Genomic DNA, 13710 nt, shown 5'->3' on the forward strand with positions numbered 1-13710 from the left:
TGGACACCGATTTGACTGATGTAAAACATTTATTTTTACACCTTTATTTAACTAGGCAAGTCAATTAAGAACACATTCTTATTTTCAATGACGGCCTAGGAACGGTGGGTTAACTGCCTTGTTCAGGGGATGAATGACAGAGTTTTACCTTGTCAGCTCGGGGATTCAATCTTGCAACCTTCCAGTTAACTAGTAAGTTGCTAGCTAGCATTAAACTTATCTTATAAAAAACAATCAATCATTATCACTAGTTAACTACACATGGTTGATGATATTACTAGTTTACCTAGCGGGTCCAGCGTTGCATATAATCGATGCGGTGTGTATTCGCGAAAAAGGACTGTCCTTGCTCCAATGTGTACCTAACCATAAACATCAATGCCTTTCTCCCCCCCCCCAATTTCGTGGTATCCAATTGTTTTAGTAGCTACTATCTTGTCTCATCGCTACAACTCCCGCGCAGAGACAAAGGTTGAAAGTCATGCGTCCTCCGATACACAACCCAACCAAGCCGCACTGCTTCTTCACACAGTGCGCATCCAACGTCACTCGCTCTGAGACTTGGAGTGGTTGTTCCCCTTGCTCTGCATGGATAACGCTGCTTCGAGGGTGGCTGTTGTCGATGTGTTCCTGATTCGAGCCCAGGGAGGAGCGAGGAGAGGGACGGAAGCTATATTGTTACACTGGCAATACTAAAGTGCTTATAAGAACATCCAATAATCAAAGGTTAATGAAATACAAATGGTATAGAGAGAAATAGTCCTATAATTCCTATAATAACTACAACCTAAAACTTCTTACCTGGGAATATTGAAGACTCATGTTAAAAGGAACCACCAGCTTTCATATGTTCTCATGTTCTGAGCAAGGAACTAAAACATTAGCTTTCTTACATGGCACATAATGCACTTTTACTTTCTTCTCCAACACTTTGTTTTTTCAGGATTTAAACCAAATTGAACATGTTTGATTATTTATTTGAGGCTAAATTTATTTTATTTATGTATTATATTAAGTTAAAATAAGTGTTAATTCAGTATTGTTGTAATTGTCATTATTACAAATACATTTTTAAAATTATTTTTAAAATCGGTCGACCTCTAGTCAGTACAGCCACATAGTCAGTACAGCTACAGTCCCACAGCCAGTACAGTCACACAGTCAGCACAGCTACAGTCCCACAGCCAGTACAGTCACACAGTCAGTACAGTCACAGTCAGTACAGCTACAGTCCCACAGCCAGAACAGATACAGTCCCACAGCCAGTACAGTCACACAGTCAGTACAGTCACACAGTCAGTACAGCTACAGTCCCACAGCCAGTACAGTCACAGTCAGTACAGTCACACAGTCAGTACAGCTACAGTCACACAGCTAGTACAGTCACACAGTCAGAACAGATACAGTCCCACAGTCAGCACAGCTACAGTCCCACAGCCAGTACAGTCACAGTCAGTACAGTCACACAGTCAGTACAGCTACAGTCACACAGCCAGTACAGTCACACAGTCAGAACAGATACAGTCCCACAGCCAGTACAGTCACAGTCAGTACAGGTACAGTCCCACAGCCAGTACAGTCACACAGTCAGTACAGCTACAGTCCCACAGCCAGTACAGTCACTCAGTCAGAACAGCTAGTCACTCAGTCAGTACAGCTACAGTACAGTCACAGTCAGTACAGCCTGAAATCAGTTGGTTCTGAGTTAATCTCTTCTTCTGGACTCTCTTAGCCGTCTCTCAAATCTACAGGAGTGTAAACAGTAGAGGAATGCAGGGAAAAGGAAACCAGAAGATGAAGGGAGATCAAACCCAGAAAACCCCAGTGAGAATCGTATGACTTCTACACACACAGATGCACTGATGCAAAAGGTGGCATGTGGACATACAGACAAGCATGCATACACCCACGTACGCAGGCAGTAATGCACACATGCACATATGCAGACACACACACGCGTGCACACATGAACATACACACACACACACACACATTAGGCGAATGTGTTAGTGATTATGGTTGGTGACAGGGGGTCTGTGGAGCTCTGTAGAGGCGCTGCCTGCACTACTTCCCAGCCCCAGAACAGACTGGGCTGCAGACTGGAGCCTAATCCCTCTGCTCCTCCCTCGACTCCTCCCCCCAGGAAGTCCTGGAATTCAAGGTAACCCTAGGAGTCTGGCTGCCCTGACAACACTTACTGTAGCAAACTGGGCTCACTGCATACACAGTAGAGAAGAGAGGAAAAGAGAGGTCCTTTAGAGTTCTAGATAACTGAGTAGACTAAACAGTCACATCTAAAACTGATCAGAACTGCTCTGTGGTTAAGCAGCCATCCTGTGAAAGACTGCTGCCCTGCTACAGAGCCCCTCCCTCCCTGTTCCCCCATCCATCCAGCTGGTCAGACGTTTCCACGTCTGTTTTATGGACCACAGCGGAGGCCAAGGAGGGAAAACAGACGTGTGTGGGAGACAGGGTGTGAGACAGACGGCTGGTACTGATAGCTAGGAGGGACGTTCCAGTCGTACCCCCCCACTCTCTACGTCAGCCTCTGGAGTCTGCAATGGAAGTTACAGATGCATGGTCCATGTTTTATATTGCATATCTAGACTGAAATCCATCTCTTATAAAACATGGACTCTAAGTTGGGACACTGACAGAGTACAGGCATTGGGGTCAGCTGAAGGCTGCAGACCGGATACTGTCCCCTTAATATTTTATAATGAGTCCTGGCCACCAACTAAACTATATCAACAAATAAATACATTATTTTAGCTCTGTGGATTAGAGTGGACACACACGCATGCATGCACATATCACACTTTGATCCCTTTGTGATGAAACAGGAAAAATCATCTCCTCGTCCACCCACAGCTTGTTACACATTACCGTAGACATGTCCAGCTGCAGGACCCTAGTCCTACGTGAGAGTGTGTGTGTGCGTGCCGTGCATACATGTGTGTGAGTGTGCCGTGCATACATGTGTGTGAGTGTGTGTGCCGTGCATACATGAGTGTGAGTGTGCGTGCCGTGCATACATGAGAGTGTGTGTGTGTGCCGTGCATACATGAGTGTGTGTGTGTGTGTGCCGTGCATACATGAGTGTGTGTGTGTGCCGTGCATACATGAGTGTGTGTGTGCATACATGAGTGTGTGTGCGTGCCGTGCATACATGAGTGTGTGTGTGTGTGTGTGCGTGCCGTGCATACATGTGTGTGAGTGTGCCGTGCATACATGTGTGTGAGTGTGTGTGCCGTGCATACATGAGTGTGCGTGCCGTGCATACATGAGTGTGAGTGTGCGTGCCGTGCATACATGAGTGTGTGAGTGTGCCGTGCATACATGAGTGTGAGTGTGCGTGCCGTGCATACATGAGTGTGAGTGTTGTGTGCGTGCCGTGCATACATGTGTGTGAGTGTGCCGTGCATACATGTGTGTGAGTGTGTGTGCCGTGCATACATGAGTGTGAGTGTGTGTGCCGTGCATACATGAGTGTGAGTGTGCGTGCCGTGCATACATGAGTGTGAGTGTGCGTGCCGTGCATACATGAGTGTGTGAGTGTGTGTGCGTGCCGTGCATACATGTGTGTGAGTGTGCCGTGCATACATGTGTGTGAGTGTGTGTGCCGTGCATACATGTGTGTGTGAGTGTGCCGTGCATACATGAGTGTGAGTGTGCGTGCCGTGCATACATGAGAGTGTGAGTGTTGTGTGCGTGCCGTGCATACGTGTGTGAGTGTGCCGTGCATACATGTGTGTGAGTGTGTGTGCCGTGCATACATGTGTGAGTGTGTGTGCCGTGCATACATGAGTGTGAGTGTGCGTGCCGTGCATACATGAGTGTGTGTGCGTGCCGTGCATACATGAGTGTGTGTGTGTGTGCGTGCCGTGCATACGAGTGTGAGTGTGCGTGCCGTGCATACATGAGAATGTGAGTGTGTGTGCGTGCCGTGCATACATGTGTGTGAGTGTGCCGTGCATACATGTGTGTGAGTGTGTGTGCCGTGCATACATGAGTGTGTGAGTGTGCCGTGCATACATGAGTGTGTGAGTGTGCGTGCCGTGCATACATGAGAGTGTGAGTGTTGTGTGCGTGCCGTGCATACATGTGTGTGTGAGTGTGCCGTGCATGCATGAGAGTGTGAGTGTGCCGTGCATACATGAGAGTGTGAGTGTGCGTGCCGTGCATACATGAGTGTGAGTTTGCGTGCCGTGCATACATGAGTGTGTGAGTGTGTGTGCGTGCCGTGCATACATGTGTGAGTGTGCGTGCCGTGCATACATGAGAGTGTGAGTGTGCGTGTCCTCCAGACATCCACACTACCCTACACTGGCCCACTGACTGGCTGTTGTGCAGGGTTTCCCAAACTCGGTCCTTTCCTCTCCTTTCCTCTCCTTTCCTCCTCTCCACTTGGAAAGGATTTGTTTCTGGGGTCTCTGTGTATTTTATGTTCTCTTCAGGCAAGCTTGGGCAGAGAGAGATTGAGAGAGAGAGGGAGGGGTGTGGGGGGGGATACATTTCCTGAAACTTAGTTAGGCCTTCTGGCCCCTCAGGCTGCTGGGATTTCTCTCCACGGCTCACAAAGCGATCGCAGCTGAGCAAAGGCTAAACACACACACACACACTGCATGCACGCGTGCACACATACACCACACGCACCCCCCCCCCACACACTGATTGGCCTTGTCAGTGCTTTTGTAGAAATAAGAGTTCTGCATCGTGAACCAATTGGCAAGATGAGCGTAAGTGAAAACACATGTTCTGTTGAATGCATGAAACAGAAGCAGAGGAGGCTCCTCTTGCAGATGAAAACAATAGCAGAGTAGATTGTCAGGAAGACAGGGACCCAACGGAAATGTTTTACAAATCAACATGCAATACTTGAACTAGATTTGAGAAAACAAACGGTTTGCAGCCCAGGGCTATAAGCTAGGGCTATCATATTTCAGACATCTGCACATACAACCATTCACCAGAACATGTTCACCCAAGGGTCCCTATTCATAAAGCTTTACAGAGTAGGAGGGCTGATCTAGGATCAGGTCCCCCTGTCCATCCATCTTATTTATTGTTATTTATTTATTATGATCTAAAACACTAAACTGATCCTAGCCCAGCACTTCTACACTTGAGGTCTACTGTAATACTGTGTGGATAGTAGTTTCTACAGCCACAGGATGTCACTGAGGTACTTGGCAAGCACAGGGAGAATTGCTGCATTGTCCATTGGGTCAGAATCCTAACCACTGTGATGTAATGACCCTTGACCTTTGAGTGCCTTTCTGACCATTGAAACTACAAGAAGTCTGGAACCAATCCTGCCATCTGACACACACACACACACACACACACACACACACACATTATGACTACTGTGTGTTGACAGGTCTTGGACAGGGCTCCCTTCAAATAGAGGACAGGTCTAATCTAATCTAGGCCATCAGATCAGGTTGGAGCTCAGTCAGCCAGCTCAAAAAACAAGACCCAGGTAATCAGATCTAAGCGGGTATAGGAGGGAGTCACCCTTATACAAATTTACCTTAGATCTGTGTCTATCTCCCCCTAATAGTGTAGGTTATGATTTGGGGAAGATAGACTGACCCTAGATCTGTGACTAAAGGCAATCAGATGTTATACATCGGCTTCTCTGGCTGCTACAGCGAGAGAATGCTGACCCACATTCAAATACCAGCACACGATGACAGCATGGTACTGTGCAGATAGCAGATAGCAGTTCGGGTTTAGCTACCCTTGAGCTACCCTTGAACTCAATCTTACCTGGAACCCACAGGGTGAAAGCAAGAGAGGAAGACCCAAGAACAGCTGGAGTGGTGACACAGAACAAGACATGAAGAATGTGGGGGTGACGTATCAACACCTTGAAGGAATGGTGCAGGACAGAAGGGTTTGGAAGAGATAGGAAGCGTGGAATTCCATAAGGAATTCAAAGGCCTAAGTAAGTACTGTATGTTCTCTCGAACATCCCCTAACATCAGCCATAATCCCCGAAATACCATCCCCTGATCCAGGAGCCTTCAGTCCATCTCTGATGTGCAGATATGAGTGCAGGATTTTGTTCCAGCCAAGAACACAAGAACACAGCCCTACTCCAGTGTAAAAAGCATGTATCTATGTCAGCTGGTGGTCTCTGGTGTGTGTTTGTGCATGTGGAAGCTTTTGTTCCAGTCCAGCACTAACCCACCACCACAACGCCCCTACAAAGTAAACATCCATTGAGTCTCAACCGAGGGGGTACGCACCTTCTTGGCGGCCCGCGACGGAGACCTTCGCGTGGGCTTGGGTACCTCTCTGGTCAGGGTAGTGGGCAGCTTGGACACGGAGCCGTTCTCTCTCTTGGCTGGGGGCGAGGAGGCCGGGGGCGAGGAGGGGGGTGGTGAGGCTGGGGGTGAGGCAGGGGACACAGAGGTGGGTCCCCCCAGACGGACAGCCATCTCCTCGGTGCAGACGAGGCGCAGGCTGCGGAGGTACTCGTCCGTCTCCCGGTCTACCACCAGCAGTCTGGTCTCATGCTCCACCGCCTTGATCCTCTGCACCACCTGTGGGGAGAGGGAGATCATTATTGCACATCATTATAACACTGTACATAGCCATAATATGACATTTGAAATGTGGATATTTGAAACTTGTGAGTGTTACTGTTCATTTTTAAATTGTATATATTACTCTGTTGTTTATTATCTAGTTCACTTGCTTTGGCAATATAAACATATGTTTCCTATGCCAATAAAGCCCTTTGAATGGAATGGAACAAAGGAGAGGATGAAAACGTAAGACAGGGAGAGAAAGAGAATGAGAGTAATAACATGATAATTGACATGATAATGAAGTAGTGAACTACAGGGAATAGGGGGTGATGGGAGACAGAAACACCAACACTCTCTAGAGTAGCTGGACCCTACATCATGTCAGCCTCTTTGTTGAAGTGTCTAAAGTGGGTCTCCCTTGTCCCAGGCCTCCCAGTAGACGTCTGTCTCCGCCAGTGATGACTTACTGCCGAGCGGCACGGGGTAAGGGACTAGGGAGGAAGGGTTTGGGAACACATTCTCATTTACAGCAACGACCTGGGGAATAGTTACAGGGCAGAGGAGGGGGGATGAACGAGCCAATTGTAAACTGGGGATGGTTAGGTGGCCATGATGGTTAGATTGGGAATTTAGCCAGGACACTAGGATTAACACCTCTACTCTGAAAATAAGTGTCATGGGATCTTTAGTGACCACAGAGAGTCAGGACACCCGTTTAACGTCCCATCCAAAAGATAGCACCCTACACAGGGCAATGTCCCCAAGGACTGCCCTCGGGCATTATTTTTGCAGGGTGGTGTGCTGCTGGTTAATGCCAGCAGCGGTATGCAGGGTGGTGTGCTGCTGGTTAAAGCCAGCAGCGGTGTGGTGTGCTGCTGGTTAAAGCCAGCAGTGGTATGCAGCCAGCAGTGGTATGCAGGGTGGTGTGCTGCTGCTGGTTAAAGCCAGCAGCGGTATGCAGGGTGGTGTGCTGCTGGTTAAAGCCAGCAGTGGTGTGCTGCAGCCAGCAGGTGGTGTGCTGCTGGTTAAAGCCAGCAGCGGTATGCAGGGTGGTGTGCTGCTGCTGCTGGTTAAGGGTGGTGTGCCAGCAGCGGTATGCAGGGTGGTGTGCTGCTGGTTAAAGCCAGCAGTGGTATGCAGGGGGTGGTGTGCTGCTGGTTAAAGCCAGCAGTGGTATGCAGTGGGCGGTGCTGCTAAAGCCAGCTGGTGTGCTGCTGGTTAAAGCCAGCAGCGGTATGCAGGGCGGTGTGCTGCTGGTTAAAGCCAGCAGTGGTATGCAGGGTGGTGTGCTGCTGGTTAAAGCCAGCAGTGGTATGCAGGGTGGTGTGCTGCTGGTTAAAGCCAGCAGTGGTATACTGGGTGGTGTGCTGCTGGTTAAAGCCAGCAGTGGTATACTGGGTGGTGTGCTGCTGGCGCATATTAAACATGTCGATGTAGACCACTGACAGAGAAAACCGGATGGAGTTGGACAGTTCGTGATGTGCTATACTCACTTGATGGTGCGTATCTTTGGTGCGTATCTTTCTCCACATTTCCCCGTTCACCTCAATGACACGGTCCCCGGGCGCAGCCCCGAAGCTTCGGCTGACGACGCGGGCTCAACTTTGCGAATGAACTGGCCGTTCTTCCCCTTCTCACCGTGCAAGTGAAACCCATACCCGTTCTCACTCTTTGTCATGATACAAAGCCGTGGTTTCAGTTCGCTGGCCATTTCTCCTGCAGTCCAGGACTTTAAACCTATTTTGTTCTTGAATATAGTTAGCAAAGCAGAAAACATACAAAAATGTAATACAATAATGACCCAACAGAGCGCAGAGCGAATCTTTCACTCTACATGTAAAACACCATCCTCTGCGTATGCGTAATATGTTCCAAAAGTTGCTCTGCAGGTTCTTCACACACAAAAACGCTCCAAACACAAGAAAACACTCCGTATTAAAAATTATATTCCAGCATTGAACTTCACATGTAATAATGGCAAACTCTTCCTAAAAATAGCCTAAATTATCGACCCAGGCGAACGTATTGAATGGTGGAGCCAAGATATCCGCTAGTCGTATCGTCTCTCCGAAAACGAGTGAATTATTCTTGTTGGCAGCGCAGCGTCCTCAATCCCTCCAATTTGCCCATCCTGAGGACTGATAAAGCGAGAGACCCCCCGTGCAACATGCTGCACCAGGAAAGAGCAACAGGCACTAACTAACCCCTCTCTCGACCTCCATCCATAACAACCGGTTCGGGAATAAGGATTCAATTAAAACACAAGCCGGGTTTACAGATAATTGGATAGGACACTCGTTTGGTGCGTAATAGCACCTCCCTCCCTAGAAATCAACGAGTTTTTCTGGGGCTGTCATTATAAGAGCGCGGCTCTTGAAGAGTGGTCTAAGAAGGGGTCCTTTCTCACTGAGTAGCCTAATCAAGCGCATGCTGTGGAAATGCTGCCGTTTAGCACGGGATGGGTGTCCAGGTATGAGGACTCCGCATGTAATCGACCAATCAGTGTGCTCGCTGGGTGTCTCAAGTGTCCAAAATGGCGACCTCACCAAAAATAGTTAGGAGGTTGTTTTGTTGTGTCGGAAAGGACTCAATTGTACCATAATGACAACGCAATGATTTTATTGTCATTAAATTCAGGTAAATAACGATTTATTTGTAACATGACCCCTCTAGCACCATTACGCATGGCATACAATTACGCATACCGTTCATGTTACAATGGTGCCCCTAAGTGGTCAAATCACGAAATACATGTAAAAGGGTATGAAAAGTGATAGTAGTATCAATTTTTTTGTGTGTGATGGGGGATTTGTGGGAACTAGTGAACAAGTGTACACTTCAGGAGAAGGGAGATGTTATTGGAACGCACACCATCCTACACTGAGTAGCACAAGCTGAACTGCAACAGAAGGGGGAGCCCGTCTGGCCTGCATGGTCACAGTCAAACTAGTGAGAGGAGCACTAATACATGAACACAGAGGGGGCAGCAGAGTCTTTATAGCTCTGGGGGGAAGTTTCCCCTAGACACTGATCTTGGGTCAGTTTTGCATTTTCCCCACTATGGTTAAGGTTAGGATTGGGGTAGGGTCAGCTGATACCCTACTCTGTCTTTTCTAAGGCCAAGGAGGTTGTATATATGGATATAATATGCTGTTGCTGTCTATACATAGAAACAGCAGGTGGCAGCAGAGGAATGTATTTGCAGAGGCCACGAAGACTGTACATGTACTGACCGTATGTTACTCTACAATACAGGTATGATACATGATCAAGAGATAGAAATAGAATTCCTGATTCTATGTCCAGTGCACCAGTATGTCTCATTGACTTGAATGGGGATGCCGGTTCTAGCAATTATATTTATATTTAGCCTACTTTATTTTGTTTGTGTTTGATTTATTTGACAATTCAAAAACACAATACAACCACAAATGTGGATACAATGCATTTAACAACTGTCGAGAATAACACAAAATGTTTAAAAACATTCTGATACAGTATATTCACATACTGTATTTACAGTATATGCTTACGTTATTGTCTCTCTGGAGCGTCGCACACTCCACATATAAACTCCCAGTCATTTATTGGGTAAATCACCAACATTTCGGCATCTCTGTGTCCTGAAGCCCAAACGTTGGTGATAGTCAGCACCTCCACACAAAATTATTTTTCTGGGTGTGCGCCAGCTCATATTATTTTAAATGATTTGTAAACTTGCAGACAGCACTATTTCTCATACTTTTCAAACTGTGGATTAAACACAACAAGACTGAGCAGTCCTGTCTTTAGTGTCATCCCAGGATATTAGTGTCTCTTCTTGGAGGAGCAGTCCTGTCTTTAGTGTCATCCCAGGATATTAGTGTCTCTTCTTGGAGGAGCAGTCCTGTCTTTAGTGTCATCCCAGGATATTAGTGTCTCTTCTTGGAGGAGCAGTCCTGTCTTTAGTGTCATCCCAGGATATTAGTGTCTCTTCTTGGAGGAGCAGTCCTGTCTTTAGTGTCATCCCAGGATATTAGTGTCTCTTCTAGGAGGAGCAGTCCTGTCTTTAGTGTCATCCCAGGATATTAGTGTCTCTTCTAGGAGGAGCAGTCCTGTCTTTAGTGTCATCCCAGGATATTAGTGTCTCTTCTAGGAGGAGCAGTCCTGTCTTTAGTGTCATCCCAGGATATTAGTGTCTCTTCTAGGAGGAGCAGTCCTGTCTTTAGTGTCATCCCAGGATATTAGTGTCTCTTCTGGAGGAGCAGTCCTGTCTTTAGTGTCATCCCAGGATATTAGTGTCTCTTCTAGGAGGAGCAGTCCTGTCTTTAGTGTCATCCCAGGATATTAGTGTCTCTTCTAGGAGGAGCAGTCCTGTCTTTAGTGTCATCCCAGGATATTAGTGTCTCTTCTAGGAGGAGCAGTCCTGTCTTTAGTGTCATCCCAGGATATTAGTGTCTCTTCTTGGAGGAGCAGTCCTGTCTTTAGTGTCATCCCAGGATATTAGTGTCTCTTCTTGGAGGAGCAGGAGTGAGCAGTCCTGGAGGAGCAGTCCTGAGTGTCATCAGGATGTCTTTAGTGTCATCCCAGGATATTAGTGTCTCTTCTAGGAGGAGCAGTCCTGTCTTTAGTGTCATCCCAGGATAGTGTCTCTTTGGAGGAGCAGTGTCTTTAGTGTCTTATTAGTGGAGGAGCAGTCCTGTCTTTAGTGTCATCCCAGGATATTAGTGTCTCTTCTAGGAGGAGCAGTCCTGTCTTTAGTGTCATCCCAGGATATTAGTGTCTCTTCTTGGAGGAGCAGTCCTGTCTTTAGTGTCATCCCAGGATATTAGTGTCTCTTCTTAGGAGGAGCAGTCCTGTCTTTAGTGTCATCCCAGGATATTAGTGTCTCTTCTAGGAGGAGCAGTCCTGTCTTTAGTGTCATCCCAGGATATTAGTGTCTCTTCTTAGGAGGAGCAGTCCTGTCTTTAGTGTCATCCCAGGATATTAGTGTCTCTTCTTGGAGGAGCAGTCCTGTCTTTAGTGTCATCCCAGGATATTAGTGTCTCTTCTAGGAGGAGCAGTCCTGTCTTTAGTGTCATCCCAGGATATTAGTGTCTCTTCTAGGAGGAGCAGTCCTGTCTTTAGTGTCATCCCAGGATATTAGTGTCTCTTCTTGGAGGAGCAGTCCTGTCTTTAGTGTCATCCCAGGATATTAGTGTCTCTTCTAGGAGGAGCAGTCCTGTCTTTAGTGTCATCCCAGGATATTAGTGTCTCTTCTTGGAGGAGCAGTCCTGTCTTTAGTGTCATCCCAGGATATTAGTGTCTCTTCTTGGAGGAGCAGTCCTGTCTTTAGTGTCATCCCAGGATATTAGTGTCTCTTCTAGGAGGAGCAGTCCTGTCTTTAGTGTCATCCCAGGATATTAGTGTCTCTTCTAGGAGGAGCAGTCCTGTCTTTAGTGTCATCCCAGGATATTAGTGTCTCTTCTAGGAGGAGCAGTCCTGTCTTTAGTGTCATCCCAGGATATTAGTGTCTCTTCTAGGAGGAGCAGTCCTGTCTTTAGTGTCATCCCAGGATATTAGTGTCTCTTCTTGGAGGAGCAGTCCTGTCTTTAGTGTCATCCCAGGATATTAGTGTCTCTTCTAGGAGGAGCAGTCCTGTCTTTAGTGTCATCCCAGGATATTAGTGTCTCTTCTTGGAGGAGCAGTCCTGTCTTTAGTGTCATCCCAGGATATTAGTGTCTCTTCTTGGAGGAGCAGTCCTGTCTTTAGTGTCATCCCAGGATATTAGTGTCTCTTCTTGGAGGAGCAGTCCTGTCTTTAGTGTCATCCCAGGATATTAGTGTCTCTTCTAGGAGGAGCAGTCCTGTCTTTAGTGTCATCCCAGGATATTAGTGTCTCTTCTAGGAGGAGCAGTCCTGTCTTTAGTGTCATCCCAGGATATTAGTGTCTCTTCTGGAGGAGCAGTCCTGTCTTTAGTGTCATCCCAGGATATTAGTGTCTCTTCTAGGAGGAGCAGTCCTTTAGTGTCATCCCAGGATGTCTTTGTCTTTAGTGTCATCCCAGGATATTAGTGTCTCTTCTTGGAGGAGCAGTCCTGTCTTTAGTGTCATCCCAGGATATTAGTGTCTCTTCTAGGAGGAGCAGTCCTGTCTTTAGTGTCATCCCAGGATATTAGTGTCTCTTCTAGGAGGAGCAGTCCTGTCTTTAGTGTCATCCCAGGATATTAGTGTCTCTTCTAGGAGGAGCAGTCCTGTCTTTAGTGTCATCCCAGGATATTAGTGTCTCTTCTTGGAGGAGCAGTCCTGTCTTTAGTGTCATCCCAGGATATTAGTGTCTCTTCTTGGAGGAGCAGTCCTGTCTTTAGTGTCATCCCAGGATATTAGTGTCTCTTCTAGGAGGAGCAGTCCTGTCTTTAGTGTCATCCCAGGATATTAGTGTCTCTTCTAGGAGGAGCAGTCCTGTCTTTAGTGTCATCCCAGGATATTAGTGTCTCTTCTTGGAGGAGCAGTCCTGTCTTTAGTGTCATCCCAGGATATTAGTGTCTCTTCTAGGAGGAGCAGTCCTGTCTTTAGTGTCATCCCAGGATATTAGTGTCTCTTCTTGGAGGAGCAGTCCTGTCTTTAGTGTCATCCCAGGATATTAGTGTCTCTTCTAGGAGGAGCAGTCCTGTCTTTAGTGTCATCCCAGGATATTAGTGTCTCTTCTAGGAGGAGCAGTCCTGTCTTTAGTGTCATCCCAGGATATTAGTGTCTCTTCTAGGAGGAGCAGTCCTGTCTTTAGTGTCATCCCAGGATATTAGTGTCTCTTCTAGGAGGAGCAGTCCTGTCTTTAGTGTCATCCCAGGATATTAGTGTCTCTTCTAGGAGGAGCAGTCCTGTCTTTAGTGTCATCCCAGGATATTAGTGTCTCTTCTAGGAGGAGCAGTCCTGTCTTTAGTGTCATCCCAGGATATTAGTGTCTCTTCTAGGAGGAGCAGTCCTGTCTTTAGTGTCATCCCAGTCAGTCCTGTCTTTAGTGTCATCCCAGGATATTAGTGTCTCTTCTAGGAGGAGCAGTCCTGTCTTTAGTGTCATCCCAGGATATTAGTGTCTCTTCTGGAGGAGCAGTCCTGTCTTTAGTGTCATCCCAGGATATTAGTGTCTCTTCTAGGAGGAGCAGTCCTGTCTTTAGTGTCATCCCAGGATATTAGTGTCTCTTCTAGGAGGAG

General features: G+C 47.2%; 1 pseudogene; it reads right to left on the reverse strand.

Annotated features, from left to right (window-relative positions):
* LOC121845199 overlaps positions 1–8074 on the reverse strand; it is a 75404-nt pseudogene extending 67330 nt beyond the window's left edge.
* Positions 8075–13710: the final 5636 nt, after the last annotated feature.

This window comes from Oncorhynchus tshawytscha, unplaced genomic scaffold (assembly GCF_018296145.1).
Source record: "Oncorhynchus tshawytscha isolate Ot180627B unplaced genomic scaffold, Otsh_v2.0 Un_contig_5276_pilon_pilon, whole genome shotgun sequence".
Taxonomy (NCBI): domain Eukaryota; kingdom Metazoa; phylum Chordata; class Actinopteri; order Salmoniformes; family Salmonidae; genus Oncorhynchus; species Oncorhynchus tshawytscha.